Source organism: Siphateles boraxobius, unplaced genomic scaffold (genome assembly GCF_051911475.1).
Source record: "Siphateles boraxobius isolate OS27281-9 unplaced genomic scaffold, OSU_SipBor_1 23, whole genome shotgun sequence".
Taxonomy (NCBI): Eukaryota; Metazoa; Chordata; class Actinopteri; order Cypriniformes; family Leuciscidae; genus Siphateles; species Siphateles boraxobius.
The window spans coordinates 789,851-804,103 of record NW_027508844.1 but is presented as its reverse complement, the minus strand read 5'-3'; the positions used below and the strand labels follow the sequence as shown (position 1 = coordinate 804,103).

At 46.4% G+C, this 14,253-nt stretch overlaps 6 non-coding genes across 6 annotated transcripts; all 6 read right to left on the bottom strand.

The window, feature by feature from the left end:
- Positions 1-520: 520 nt before the first annotated feature.
- Positions 521-593, bottom strand: trnav-aac (transfer RNA valine (anticodon AAC)). Its single transcript has one exon. It is a non-coding gene; the product is annotated as a tRNA-Val (tRNA).
- A 1,583-nt stretch (positions 594-2,176) lies between these two features.
- trnav-aac (transfer RNA valine (anticodon AAC)) lies at positions 2,177-2,249 on the bottom strand. Its single transcript has one exon. It is a non-coding gene; the product is annotated as a tRNA-Val (tRNA).
- Positions 2,250-6,308: 4,059 nt separating this feature from the next.
- Positions 6,309-6,381, bottom strand: trnav-aac (transfer RNA valine (anticodon AAC)). Its single transcript has one exon. It is a non-coding gene; the product is annotated as a tRNA-Val (tRNA).
- Positions 6,382-7,912: 1,531 nt separating this feature from the next.
- On the bottom strand, positions 7,913-7,985 carry trnav-cac (transfer RNA valine (anticodon CAC)). Its single transcript has one exon. It is a non-coding gene; the product is annotated as a tRNA-Val (tRNA).
- A 734-nt stretch (positions 7,986-8,719) lies between these two features.
- Positions 8,720-8,792, bottom strand: trnav-cac (transfer RNA valine (anticodon CAC)). Its single transcript has one exon. It is a non-coding gene; the product is annotated as a tRNA-Val (tRNA).
- Positions 8,793-8,915: 123 nt separating this feature from the next.
- trnav-aac (transfer RNA valine (anticodon AAC)) lies at positions 8,916-8,988 on the bottom strand. Its single transcript has one exon. It is a non-coding gene; the product is annotated as a tRNA-Val (tRNA).
- Positions 8,989-14,253: the final 5,265 nt, after the last annotated feature.

Genomic DNA, 14,253 nt, shown 5'->3' with positions numbered 1-14,253 from the left:
GTCTTACCTGGAGTGTTTGACCCTGTTTTGATGTTGGAGTTAAACAGGGCATCTATAAGAGTGACTGGGCAACCCAAATATCCAGCCTTCCACATCTCCAGCTGGGACACAATAGAGAGGTTTGGCCTACAATATGTGGAGCCAGGCTGTCGACCTGTGCCTCTTGACTTTGACAAACACAAAAGCAGGAAGACAGACCTAGGGATGCAAGAAGCGTCTTCATCTGGCACTCAGTTCTCATTTCCATCTCAGGTAAGCCTTTAAAGTTCTTTGATAACAGACTTTTTATTAAAAAACAAGTACTTTATAATTCTCGCTCGCATATTACACTAATTTTGCTGAATTTCAGAAATGCTTAGAGGATTCCTCTTCTGCTGAGACCGCTCTTGCTGCTGAACCAGAGGCCACCCCCCAGACTTTCATTTTTCAATGTTTTTCTACTCCGAGTGCTGTGACAGTGAAGGAAAAAACATCTGAGGAGTTTCTTTTAGATGCAGGTAATTATATTATTCTGTTATACTGTTTCTGCTCGGTTTCGAACCAAGGACCTTTCGCGTGTTAGGCGAATGTGATGACCACTACACTACAGAAACCTATTGTTGAGACGGTTGTGCTTTTTAGAAGATGGCTCCTTCCCATAATCTGCCCTGCAAGCAGTGTGACAGTCTGTAAATTTCACAAACAACAGAACAGAGGTCATTCGGCACACACCTAGTGTCATTGGGCATGGCAGTCTGCCTACAGCTCCTTGGTACGATGGCCTTCACCTGTCTTAAAAGTAAGGGTTTTGTAGCGAATTGCAGCATTTATATTTAACATGCCTCCACTTGTTTCCACCCAATTTTGAACTGAGGACCTTTTGCATGTAAAGCGAACGTGATAACCACTACACTACGGAAACTTGGTTTGGATCTCATTCCCACCTCTTCTAGCGAAGCGACTTTTCGCGTGTGAGGCGAACGTGATAACCACTACACTACAAACACGTCTTCAGGTTGCAGACATAAATCTTTAGGTGCACGCTTATTAAAAAGCATACAAAGGAAATGAGCGGTGCACCCACTTAGCGTGGCAAACGGTTTAAATTTTCTGTCAGAATCCAACCACTGTTTCGAACCAAGGACCTTTCGCGTGTTAGGCGAACGTGATGACCACTACACTACAGAAACCTATTGATGGTTTATGTGCTTTTTAGAAAATGCCTCCTTCCCATAATCTGCTCTGCAAGCAGTGTGACAGTTTATAAATTCCACAAACAACAGAACAGAGGTTATTCGGCATGGCAATCTCCCTACAGCTCCTTGGTACGATGGCCTCCACCTGTCTCAAAAGTAAGGGTTTTGTAGCGAATTGCAGCATTTATATTTAACATGCCTCCACTTGTTTCCACCCAGTTTTGAACTGAGGACCTGTCGCGTGTAAAGCGAACGTGATATCATGGCATGTGCTTTTTAGAAGATGGCTCCTTCCCATAATCTGCTCTGCAAGCAGTGTGACAGTCTGTGAATTCCACAAACAACAGAACAGATGTCATTCGGCATGGCAGTCTGCCTACAGCTCCTTGGTACGATGGCCTTCACCTGTCTCAAAAGCATGGGTTTTGTAGCGAATTGGAGCAGTAAATTTAAAATGCCTCCACTTGTTTTCCGCCCAGTTTTGAACTGAGGACCTTTCGCGTGTAAAGCAAACGTCATAACCACTACATTATGGAAACTTGATTTGGACGTCAGTCCCACCGCTTCTAGGGTACGCTTGTTCAAAAGCGACTGAAACTATAGACTGCCCAGTGTTTTTAACATGGCAAAAAGCTGCTAATTTTGTTGGCAGACTGAACATCTTATATTACTGTACAGGAAACCTCAATGGTCATTTGTTTTATTTTTGTGCTTTTCTAAGAGATTAAACCACAAACATCCCTGCAAGTGTACTGACCTGCTCAACAGAAAATCGCATACGAAATTTTTGCAAAAACCACCCACAGTTTCCGCCCAGTTTCGAATTGGGGACCTTTCGCGTGTGAGGCGAACGTGATAACCACTACACTACTGAAACACGTCTTCAGGTTGCAGACATAAATCTTTAGGTGCACGCTTATTAAAAAGCATATAAAGGAAATGATCGCTGCACCCACCTAGCGTGGCAAACAGTTTTTCATTTTCTGTCAGAATCCAACCACTGTTTCTGCTCGGTTTCGAACCGAGGACCTTTCTCGTGTTAGGCGAACGTGATGACCACTACACTACAGAAACCTATTGATGAGGCACATGTGCTTTTCAGAAGATGGCTCCTCCCCATTTGGTGGTTCTAGATCGGTTCCAAATATGTGTTTCAGCAAAACGGTTCGAAGGAAACGCCCGATCGGCCCGAAACTGACGTATGCGTCCCGTCACGGGCCCCTGGGACGGGTTCTAGAGTTCCGCGTCCCTCTGACATTTTTTCGCGCTAATTGGCCACCAACAGCCCCATGGAATAAGTTGCACGTGGGACGTCAAATAAACAGGGGCCAAAAGGGGTCGAAAGGTCGCAGCGGCCCCAAATTCGGCACGGCGGTAGTCCGGGGGCCCCCGGTTCTAGATCACGGGTTTGGTGGTTCTAGATCGGTTCTAAGTATGTGTTTCAGCAAAACGGTTAGAAGGAAACGCCCGATCGGCCCGAAACTGACGTATGCGTCCCGTCACGGGCCCCTGGGACGGGTTCTAGAGTTCCGCGTCCCTCTGACCTTTTTTCGCGCTATTTGGCCACCAACAGCCCCATGGAATAAGTTGCACGTGGGACGTCAAAAAAACAGGGGCCAAAAGGGGTCGAAAGGTCGCAGCGGCCCCAAACTCGACGCGGTGGGTGTTCGGGGGCCCCCGGTTCTAGATCCCGGGTTTGGTGGTTCTAGATCGGTTCCGAGTGTGTTTTCAGTTTAACCCTTCAAGAGGGAATTCCAGTCTATGAGCTGACTATGAGTGCAAGTGGCCTTTGAAGAGAAACTTGAACAAATGTGGAAAAAAAATTAGCCCTGAGTTCTAGAGACTCGTCCTCCTGATATGTCGTTCGGGGGCCCGAGGGGGCCCGGCACGCAGTGTTTTGGGCCCGTGGGACCTCCGGGGGCCGAACAGGGGCCACTGACACGTGTGACTTATCCCATTCATTTTCACAGGTGTTTGGTGGACGTGTGACAGAAAGGTCCGATCGGCCCGAAACTGACGTATGCGTCCCGTCACGGGCCCCTGGGACGGGTTCTAGAGTTCCGCGTCCCTTTGACCTTTTTTCGCGCTAATTGGCCACCAACAGCCCCATGGAATAAGTTGCACGTGGGACGTCAAATAAACAGGGGCCAAAAGGGGTCGAAAGGTCGCAGTGGCCCCAAATTCGGCACGGTGGTAGTCCGGGGGCCCCCGGTTCTAGATCACGGGTTTGGTGGTTCTAGATCGGTTCTAAGTATGTGTTTCAGCAAAACGGTTCGAAGGAAACGCCCGATCGGCCCGAAACTGACATATGCGTCCCTTCACGGGCCCCGGGGACGGGTTCTAGAGTTCCGTGCCCAAAGCTGCTCGTTTGGCCGAAAAAAGCCCCCCTTGACCTGGAAGCGCCTGTGAAGTTTAAACTGAATAAGTTGCACGTGGGAGGGCGGAAATACAGGGGTCGAAAGGTCGCACCGCCTCCAAATTCGCCGCCCTGGTAGTCGAGGGGCCCCCGGTTCTAGATCGCGGATCGCAGGGTTCTAGATCGGTTCCATGTGTATCATTTTTTTGTGCAAAAATCTCCTCACTTTTGGTCCTACTGAGCATATGTCTTTCTGTGTGTGCAAGAGGGCTGCCATTAATTGGACCATGTGCTCGGTGAAGGGTGGACAGAAAGGTCCGATCGGCCCGAAACTGACGTATGCGTCTCGTCACGGGCCCCTGGGACGGGTTCTAGAGTTCCGCGTCCCTCTGAACTTTTTTCACGCTAATTGGCCACCAACAGCCCCATGGAATAAGTTGCACGTGGGACGTCAAAAAAACAGGGGCCAAAAGGGGTCGAAAGGTCGCAGCGGACCCAAATTCGGCACGGCGGTGGTCCGGGGGCCCCCGGTTCTAGATCACGGGTTTGGTGGTTCTAGATCGGTTCCAAGTATGTGTTTCAGCCAAACGCTTTGAAGGAAACGCCCGATCGGCCCGAAACCGACAAGCGGGTCTCGTCACGGGCCCCGGGGACGGGTTCTAGAGTTCCGCGTCCCTCTGACCTTTTTTCGCGCTAATTGGCCACCAACAGCCCCATTGAATAAGTTGCACGTGGGACGTCAAATAAACAGTCGCCCTAATGGGTCAAAAGGTCGCAGGACCTCGAGATTGGTCAAGGACGACCACCACGGGCCCCCGAAACGGGCCCCAGAGTATCGTGGCTCTAGATGCTTCCTGAGCCTAGTAGGCCGTCTAATCCTAACTGCTGAATTAACCCTTGCAGACACATGCTCCCATAGAGATCAATGGGAGACAGAGAGGTGCATAAAAAATAGCTAAAAATAAACTTGGCATGTCTCGACCTAGCCCGCTCTGTCTGTCGCAGAGGGCCACGTGACGCAACTTAGTGTAGAGTTTGGGGCCCCTCGGACCCCCGGGGGCCGCGCGGGAGCCACTGACACGTGCAACTTATCCCATTCATTTTCATAGGCGCTTGGTGACATCCCCACGCAACGGTCCCAATAGCCCCGAATGGCTCCGATTTGAAATCTGTGGCCCCTCAGGGTCCCCTCAGACGGTCCGCAAAGACTGGGGTCCGTAGTACCCCGTTAAGTGCGTTACAGTCAAAAACAGCATCCCATCTGTAACCTATTTGACGGGTGCCCTAAATGCTGTCCGTGGACAGTCCATTTTTTAGGCTAATTATGCATAATTATTAGCTTTAATGTACATCAGTGTGTTGTATTGTGTCCCCTGTGTGGTGTATAGTAGGTTTCACCTCATAAAACCACTGTAATTATGAAATATGACCTGTTAATGCATTGACCACGGACAGCCTATTTGGACCCCGTCAAATAAGTTGCAGGTGGGACTTCACCACATGTGATGAAATCGCCTAATCATTACGGGGATTCCCCGCTGAAAATGTCTAAGTTAAAAACAGCATCCCACCTGTAGCTTATTCGACAGGGTCCAAATAGGCTGTTCATGGACAGTCCATATTTAGGCTAATTATGCATAATTAATAGCTTTAATGTACATCAGTGTGCTGTAGTGTGTCCCCAGTGTGGTTTACAGTAGGTTTGACCACATAAAACCATTGTAATTATGAGATATGACCTATTAATGCATTGACCACGGACAGCCTATTTGGACCCCGTCAAATAAGTTACAGATGGGCCCTTACTTTGCCCACCTGTAACTTATTTGACAGGGTCCAAATAGGCTGTCTGTGGACAGTCCATTTTTAGGCTACAGTGGGCCCTTAATTTGCCCACCTGTAACTTATTTGACAGGGTCCAAATAGGCTGTTCGTGGACAGTCCATTTTTAGGCTAATTATGCATAATTGATAGCTTTGATGTACATCAGTGTGTTGTATTGTGGCCCCTGTCTAGTGTACATTAGTTTTTACCTAATAAAACGATTGTAATTATGGTTTTAATTACAATGGTTTTTATGGTTTTAATTACAATGGCCGACGGCGCCGGGAACCGACCTTAGTTGGAGGTCCACTAACCTCCAACCACGGACTACCTTTTAAGCTGTCCGTGGACCCCTTCCCTAACCCGGTGGCCTAAAGGGCGTAAGGGTTTTGTAGCGAATTGCATCATTTATATTTAACATGCCTCCACTTGTTTCCACCCAGTTTTGAACTGAGGACCTGTCGCGTGTAAAGCGAACGTGATAACCACTACACTACGGAAACTTGATTTGGACGCCAGTCCCACCTCTTCTAGGGTACGCTTGTTCAAAAGCGACTGAAACTATAGACTGCCCAGTGTTTTAAACATGGCAAAAAGCTGCTAATTTTGTTGGTAGACCAAACATTTTTTATTACTGTACAGGAAACCTCAACGGTCATTTGTTTTATTTTTGACAGAAAATGTGCCTGCATCCCTGCAAGTGTACTGACCTGCTCAACAGAAAATCGCGTATGAAATTTTTGCAAAAACCACCCACAGTTTCCGCCCAGTTTTGAACTTGGGACCTTTCGCGTGTGAGGCGAACGTGGTAACCACTACACTACGGAAACACGTCTTCAAGTTGCAGATATAAATCTTTAGGTGCACGCTTATTAAAAAGCATATAAAGGAAATGATCGCTGCACCCACCTAGAGTGGCAAACAGTTTAAATTTTCTGTCAGAATCCAACCACTGTTTCTGCTCGGTTTCGAACCGAGGACCTTTCGCGTGTTAGGCGAACGTGATGAACACTACACTACAGAAACCTACTGATGGAGAATGTGCTTTTTAGATAAAACCATTGTAATTATGAAATATGACCTATTAATGCATTGACCACGGACAGCCTATTTGGACCCCGTCAAAAAAGTTACAGGTGGGCCCTTACTTTGCCCACTTGTAACTTATTTGACAGAGTCCCTGTAAGCTGTCCATGGACATGCCATTTTAAGTCTAATAATGCATAGTTCTTCTGATGGGACACATAGGCCATTGGTGGCCACACAGGCGGTCAGTGGGATGAATAGGCCGTTCGTGGTCACATAGGTGCACAGTGGGATGAATAGGCTGTTCGTGGTCACACAGGCGGTTAGGGGGATGAATAGGCTGTCCGTGGTCACGGGGCGGGGCCACGGGCCGTCACTTAGATTGGCCGTGGACAGACGGGCCGTTCGTGGTCAAACAGGCCGTCAGTGGGACGAATAGGCTGTCCGTGGTCACTGGGCGGGGCCACGGGCCGTCACTTAGATTGGCCGTGGACGGACGGGCCGTTCGTGGATACATAGGCTGTCGGTGGGACGAATAGGCTGTCCGTTGTCACTGGGCGGTCGGTGGGATGAATAGGCCGTTCGTGGTCACATAGGTGGTCGGTGGGATGAATAGGCTGTTCGTGGTCACACAGGCGGTTAGGGGGACGAATAGGCTGTTCGTGTCAGTGGGCGGGGCCAGGGGCCGTCACCCGGGTTGGCCGTGGGTGAAAAGGCCGTTCGTGGTCACACAGGCGGTCAGTGGGACGAATAGGCTGTTCGTGTCAGTGGGCGTGGCCAGGGGGCTGTTCGCAGGTCACAGGTGGGACGGACGGGCGCTCCGTGGTCGGTAGGTGCGGTCAGGGAATTTCGCGAAAGGGCGTTCAGGGCGATGCGCATGCGCTCCGTGGACGCCCGCCCGCAACCTTTTCGGCGCGCGTCGAATCGACTGAGGGCGGTCGGCGAGTCACCCCCTGTGGCCGACGGCCGTATCGCGAGCGAGGGGGCCAGATTTCGTCGGGCTCCCGCGGGGCCCCCCCCGGCGGCCCGGCGCCGTCGGCCGGTTCCCGAAAAATCACCTAGGGGGCGTCGCGCAGGGGTCCACTAACCTCCTACCACGGACTACCTTTTAAGCTGTCCGCGGACCCCTTCCCTAACCTGGTGGCCTAAAGGGCGTAAGGGTTTTGTAGCGAATTGCATCATTTATATTTAACATGCCTCCACTTGTTTCCACCCAGTTTTGAACTGAGGACCTGTCGCGTGTAAAGCGAACGTGATAACCACTACACTACGGAAACTTGATTTGGACGCCAGTCCCACCTCTTCTAGGGTACGCTTGCTCAAAAGCGACTGAAACTATAGACTGCCCAGTGTTTTAAACATGGCAAAAAGCTGCTAATTTTGTTGGTAGACCAAACATTTTTTATTACTGTACAGGAAACCTCAACGGTCATTTGTTTTATTTTTGACAGAAAATGTGCCTGCATCCCTGCAAGTGTACTGACCTGCTCAACAGAAAATCGCATATGAAATTTTTGCAAAAACCACCCACAGTTTCCGCCCAGTTTTGAACTGGGGACCTTTCGCGTGTGAGGCGAACGTGATAACCACTACACTACGGAAACACGTCTTCAAGTTGCAGATATAAATCTTTAGGTGCACGCTTATTAAAAAGCATATAAAGGAAATGATTCCTGCACCCACCTAGAGTGGCAAACAGTTTAAATTTTCTGTCAAAATCCAACCACTGTTTCTGCTCGGTTTCGAACCGAGGACTTTTCGCGTGTTAGGCGAACGTGATGAACACTACACTACAGAAACCTACTGATGGAGAATGTGCTTTTTAGAAGATCCCTCCTTCCCATAATCTGCTCTGCAAGCAGTGTGACAGTTTGTAAATTCCACAAACAACAGAACAGAGGTTATTCGGCATGGCAATCTGCCTACAGCTCCTTGGTACGATGGCCTTCACCTGTCTCAAAAGTAAGGGTTTTGTAGCGAATTGCAGCATTTATATTTAACATGCCTCCACTTGTTTCCACCCAGTTTTGAACTGAGGACCTGTCGCGTGTAAAGCGAACGTGATAACCACTACACTACGGAAACTTGATTTGGACGTCAGTCCCACCTCTTCTAGGATACGCTTGTTCAAAAGCGACTGAAACTATAGACTGCCCAGTGTTTTAAACATGGCAAAAAGCTGCTAATTTTGTTGGCAGACCAAACATTTTTTATTACTGTACAGGAAACCTCAACGGTCATTTGTTTTATTTTGACAGAAAATGTGCCTGCATCCCTGCAAGTGTACTGACCTGCTCAACAGAAAATCGCATATGAAATTTTTGCAAAAACCACCCACAGTTTCCACCCAGTTTCGAACTGGGGACCTTTCGCGTGTGAGGCGAATGTGATAACCACTACACCACGGAAACACGTCTTCAGGTGGCAGACATAAATCTTTAGGTGCACGCTTATAAAAAAGCATATAAAGGAAATGATCGCTGCACCCACCTAGAGTGGCAAACAGTTTACATTTTCTGTCGGAATCCAACCACTGTTTCTGCTCGGTTTCGAACCGAGGACCTTTCACGTGTTAGGCAAACGTGATGACCACTACACTACAGAAACCTATTGATGAGGCGCATGTGCTTTTTAGAAGATGGCTCTGTTCCCATAATCTGCTCTGCAAGCAGTGTGACAGGTTGTAAATTCCACAAACAACAGAACAGAGGTCATTCGGCATGGCAGTCTGCCTACAGCTCCTTGGTACGATGATAAAAAATCTGATAAAAAATCACAAAGCCCATAATAAGAGCAACAAAAGAGATGAGAAACGGGGAAAAGAACAAGAGGTATTACATTTATTTAAAGAAAAGGGAGCACAATTGATAAAAGAACTTAGAAAGAGAGTAGGGAAAAAAGAAAGCATAATAGAGACCCCAACCCCATATGCACCATCCTATGACTTGACTGGTAAACAGCTCCCACTAGTGACTGGAACAGTGGCTATAAAAGGCAAAGTGAATTTTGAAAATGAGAAGGAAGAAGAAATAAAGGTGAATCAGGACTGTAGAGGAGCAGACATGAGTGACCCTCTAATTTTATCAAGATGGGATGCTGTGAGCCGTGAGGGGAGTCAGGGAAGTGCCTTAGACCTCAAACACCTGATTGACGCTCATGGAAGCCCTGCATTGTCTAACCCGTATTTCCATGCAAGTCAAGCTTTGCAGGAACTCAGAGGAAAGACGGGGAAGAAGGTGGAGGTTGACAGACAACGAGCCAGACTTGACCGGGAAGAAATAGAATGAGATATACGGATAACTAAAGAACAGATCGACCAAGAAGTTGAAGCCATGCGAAGACTCCTAAGAGACTCCATAGAAAGGGACCAACAGAGACTTCGGGAACATCAAAGACGAAGATCTAATTCAGCCAGCCCACACAGGGAATACAAGCACGTGTCTGGAACCCTCCTTTTAGAAGAAGCACCCCCAAGCGAACCACACTGGAGGAGAGGAGACAATTTGAGAGAGATACCAGCACGCAAACTGAGTCCATATAAAGATGAAGAGGAACAACTGGAAGAAGATCCCTTACAATGCCCCATCCTGATCAAAGGACATCAAGGACAGTACGTGCCATGGGCAGGACAAGATCTGGAGGGACTGATAGCCCGCCTCCCTGACCTACATGAAGGGGCTGGCAAATGGATCAGACTGCTGGAAGAAGAGACAATGGGAAAGATACTAGCCATTGGAGATGTCAAGGCCCTGCTGGCAAAGAGCGTTGGAGGTGCAAAGACTAATGGAATCCTTAAAGCCTCTGGACTTGGAGCTGCAGTCAATTCGACCAGGATGGATGCCACACCATTGGACAGGCATAGAGCTGCACTATGGCGGGCTCTTCGAGAACATTATCAAACTCAGATGTATCCGAAGATGCTGAAAGGGGAACCAATAGGAGATGAGGAAAATCCAGTCACCTATGTTCAAAGACAGTCAAGAAAGTGGAAGCAAGAGCTGGAGAGATACCCTGAACGGGATCCAGTAATAACAGCACTGTTCAGATCCTCCATAATTGACGCCATGCCTCCCTCTGTAAAAGCCAAGCTGGAGGATGTGGTCGGGTTGGCCTCAAAGACATCAAAGGAGTTCAGTGACCATGTGGCTCACGCAGTGGAACAGTACAGGAAGAATAAACTAAAGCTGAAGAATCAAGAAAGAGATTTTCAAAGAAAATTGACTCAGCTACAACTGGATGAACTGATTAACAAGAAGAAGAAAGTACAGGCTGCAGTAAAGGAAGTTGAAGATCAGTCTGCAGTGATGGCTGCTGTGAACATACCAAGTCAAGCGCCACAAGTCATACAGCAAGCTCCAGTCAACATGGGTCAGAATGTGCCAGTCAACGTGGGAAAACCCATAACAACCGAATGCACCTATCGTGATCTATCTTCCTGAACAACAAGACAACAGAAACAGAGCAATGTCAGCACCAGGAAGGGGAAGAGGAAGAGGAAGAGGAAGGACATACAGCAACCAACAGAGGAACATGGATAAACCTGGACACACCAAGAGAAATTGCCCAGTGAACCCATGGCCACAAGATGAGATGCAAGGCCAGATGCAACAACCTTGGCAGCAGAGATCCTTGAATCAGCAACACCAAGTATCAGGGCCAGTCAACCCATGGCGTGGCCCAGACCAAGGTTACTAGGGGTGCCCAGAGAATCCTACGGGGAGGAGTCAGCTGCCAATGCTGACCAAGAACCTATGCTGCGGGTTAAAATAGAGGACAAGATAATACCCATTATGCTTGACACAGGGGCAACATTCACATGGTTGAGCCAAAATTATGCCTCTCACCTACCCAGGTCTGGAAAATACGTCAACACAGTGGGATTTTCGGGACTGACACAGCTAATTCCAATGACAGCCCCTGTCAGCATAAAAGTCAAAGACTCTGAAATAAAGATTCCAATACTAGTGTCTGACCAAACGCCAGTCAACTTGTTGGGTAGGGATGCTATATGCAAATTGAACTTACAGATATGGTGCTCTCCTGAAGGGATATATATATAAAAAATACAGGTATAAAACAGATGTTAGTAATGGGTGGAGCTGAGCAACAAGAACAATAGACAAAAATATTTTGGATAGGGAATATAGATTGGGTAGTAGGGGACACACTTGAAAAATGGGGAAGATACAGTATATAAAAGAGCAACTTCAGAAACCAGTTTCCCCAGAAACCGAATTCCATTGTACAATGAGATATGATCCCCTTAGAGATCCAAAAATGGAAAAAGAGTGGTTAGGAGGAACTAAAGGACAGACTGTGTGTCTGACTTCAAATTACATAATTGTAGGACCAGAGGGAGCAGCGTTACAAATTGAACACTGTGAATTCACTAATACTTGGTTTAGAGTAGATGATTCAGTACCACATGTTACATTATTTATAAATGAGGGGAGTCAAGCACAAGATCTAGGCCCAATGATGTTAAAGGTAGAAGGAAAGCTTTGGTAAGCCACTGATAACCCTTTCATTTTTCAAACAAAATATATGACATATCTCAAAATCATCTGCACAACCAAAATGGTAGGGATTCCAAAATTGATAGTTGAGACAGTAGAGAAAAGCGAACTGAAGTCTAGAATGGACGAACTTATCTCAGAGATGGCGATTTACCACAACAAATCCAGCTAATTTTGTCCCGCTGGAGGGGGAAGGAACACCTAGTGAGTGTGTTTCTGTCTCTCTAGCTTTTACTCGTCTGAGACCAGATTTGGAATCAACACCAATTGTTGATCCAGACGTAGATTATTTTGTGGATGGCTCATGTTTTAGAGACCACTTAGGTAACCATGCTGGCTTTGCTGTTGTACAAAAAGATGGAGACAATTTTACCCCTGTGATAAGTCAACATTGTGAGCAACCTTGCTCAGCACAATTGGCTAAACTAAAAGCACTTACTGAAGCTTGCATATTGGCTAAAAACAAAGCAGCCAACATTTATACTGATTCTGCATATTTTACCCCTGTGATAAGTCAACATTGTGAGCAACCTTGCTCAGCACAATTGGCTAAACTAAAAGCACTAACTGAAGCTTGCATATTGGCTAAAAACAAAGCAGCCAACATTTATACTGATTCTGCATATGCCCACGGCGTATGTCACTTATTTGGTGCGATATGGAAGCAAAGAGGATTTAAAAAGAGTGATGGAACCCCAATTCAACATGGAGACCAAATTACTAAATTGATTACAGCTATGATGTTTCCTACAAAATTGGCCATAATTAAATGCCAGGCCCATAAGAAAGAAAATGACTTTGTCATCAAAGGCAACATTGCAGCTGATATGCATGGAAAACAAGCCTCTGGATGCCAATTATTTTTATTTTATTTTTATTTTATTTTTATTTTTTTCGCCCGCCACCACCCCCCCTCTTTGGAGGACAACTTTATTTTTAATAAAACAGAAAAAGAGCATATATACACAATATATTACAATACAGACAATAAATGTGTATACAGTAACTATTACTATTGCTATTACTATCACAGTAACTGTGAATAGCATAACTATTCACCCCGTGCAGTGTGAGCCTGGGTACATAAGTGAAGGGGGGGTTATAGCACCATATTCAAGGTGTAACACGTAACATAGGACAAGTGACAGACAAACAACAACAGAGAACACATCTTGAGCAAATTATTCTTATTCTTATTCTTATTATTCCTTCCCTTTTTTCTCCTCCTCCCTTCTTCCCCCTCTTCCTTCCCTCCCCCTCTCCCCTCCCTCCCTCCCTCTTCCTCCTCTCCCTCCCCTTCTCCTCCCCTCTCCCTCCCCTTCTCCTCCCCTCTCCCTCCCCTCTCCGCCTCTCCCCCCTTCTATTGATCTGAAATGTAGGCTATATTAGTTGATCATGGTTAAGGTGTTTGAGGGAAAGGGGGTTTGAAAACATGTTATGCATGAGTGTAGATGCATATATGTATGTATGAAGTGATAGCTGCAGTAACAGAAGGGGTGAGGTATGTGTCTGGTTATATACACGGCTTATAGTTATGTTTGTGCGATATTGAGAGATGTCAAGATGTCAAGAATGTAAGAAAAGGGGACCATATATCTTCATAGGCTGATATTTGCTTTATTCTGTACGCATTGTGTTTCTCAATTGAAATATATTCTGATATTAAATTTATCCAGAGATTGATGTGGCAGGATTTCTTTGATTTCCAGTTTTGGAGAACTACTTTCTTGGCGACAGCTAAAGAGATGAGCAACGGATTCCTATATTTTTGTGAGATATGGATTTCGGAAAGGTCGCCTATGAGACAAAGTATTGGGGATAATGGGATTCTGTGGCTCATAATGGTGGTGAGCGTCTCAGTAACTGTAATCCAAAAAGAATAGACTGGTTTGCAATGCCACATGGCGTGCAAATAGTCATCTGTACTACCTAAAGTACATTGTGAACATTTATGAGTGTTGTGTAGGCCCATTTTGAACATTTTACTTTGGGTAATATGAGTTCTGTGAATGACTTTATATTGTATAAGTTGCAGGTTTGTATTATTGGTCATAAGAAAAGTGTTCCTACAAATTTGTTCCCAGTACTCAGGGTTGGGAGAGATGGCCAGGTCGGTTTCCCATTTGGTTGTTGGGAGTGTTATTGTTGTGTTTTGGTTCGAAATCATAGTATATAGTTGGGAGGTTAATTTTTTTAAGTTATTAATTTTCAAAAGTTCTTCTATGAGCTGAGAAGGTTGTAATGTATTGTTTGTAAGTGTGGTTTTATTTTTAATTAGGAGTCTAAGTTGTTGATATTTAAGAAATTGTTCCCTCCCAACCCCATATTTCTGTATGAGTGTGTTAAATGACATAAA